The 1,023-nt window shown below is 53.2% G+C and overlaps 1 pseudogene; it reads right to left on the bottom strand.

Moving 5' to 3' along the window:
* The window catches only part of LOC104386258, a 5,136-nt pseudogene that overhangs the window by 558 nt on the left and 3,555 nt on the right, over nucleotides 1–1,023 (bottom strand).

Raw genomic sequence — 1,023 nt, 5'->3', positions numbered from 1 at the left:
TTTCTGCGCTCCCGATTGGCCGGTTTTGTATTTCCGGGCTTTTCAGCCAATCAGACGGGACCTAGTCCCGCCCCTGCTCCCGGCCGCGGCTCCTCCCCTGCAGCAGCTGCTCCCTCCCCCCACAGGGGGTTCAGCGCAGCGTGGAGACACCGTTTTAAGTCAGTTTTGTCGGCTGACTCAAAGGACATTTCATGTTCGTGTAAGGAAATACCTCGTCCTTCACACCATGTCCTGGGCTGCATCACAAGAAGTGTGGCCAGCAGGTCAGGGAGGTGATTCTCCCCCTCTACTCTGTGCTGGTGAGACCCCACCTGGAGTGCTGTGTCCAGTTCTGGAGCCCCCAACAAAAGAAGGACATGGAGCTGTTGGAGCAAGCCCAGGGGAGGGCCACAAAGGTAATCAGAGGGCTGGAGCGCCTCTCTCACATGCCGAGAGAGTTGGGGTTGTTCAGCTTGGAGAAGACAAGGCTCCAGGGAAAGCTCCAAGGAAATATTCCAGTACCTGATGGGGCAACAGGAAAACTAAGGAGAGACTTTTTAGAAAGGTATGTAGCAATAGGACAAGGGCTAATGTTTTCATACTGGGTGAGAGGGTAGATTTAAGTTAGAGATTAGGAGGAAATTCTTTGTGTTAGATGGCAAAGGTTGCTCAGGGAAGCTGTGGCTGCCCCATCCCTGGAAGTGTCCAAGGGCAGGTTGGATGGGGCTCTGAGCACCCTGGTCTGGTGGGAGGTGTCCCTGCCCATGCAGGGTGCTGGAACTAGATGACCTTTAGTGGTCCCTTCCAATCCAAACCATCCCATGATTCTATGATTCTAGACAGTGAATGCTGGAGCAGGAACTGCCCTTGGGCACCCGGCACTGGCTTTAAAAGTGGGCTCTCCTCTTCAGTGTTCGTGATGGATTGATTGATGGATTGATTGATTGATGGATGGATTCATAGAATCATAGAATCATAGAATCTTAGGGGCTGGAAGGGACCTCGAGAGATCATCTAGTCCAACCCCCCTGCCAGAGCAGGGTC

Source organism: Chaetura pelagica, unplaced genomic scaffold (assembly GCF_000747805.2).
Source record: "Chaetura pelagica isolate M959 unplaced genomic scaffold, ChaPel_1.0 scaffold263, whole genome shotgun sequence".
Taxonomy (NCBI): Eukaryota; Metazoa; Chordata; class Aves; order Apodiformes; family Apodidae; genus Chaetura; species Chaetura pelagica.
The sequence above is the reverse complement of the archived record's forward strand: the minus strand, read 5'-3'. Positions and strand labels throughout refer to the sequence as shown.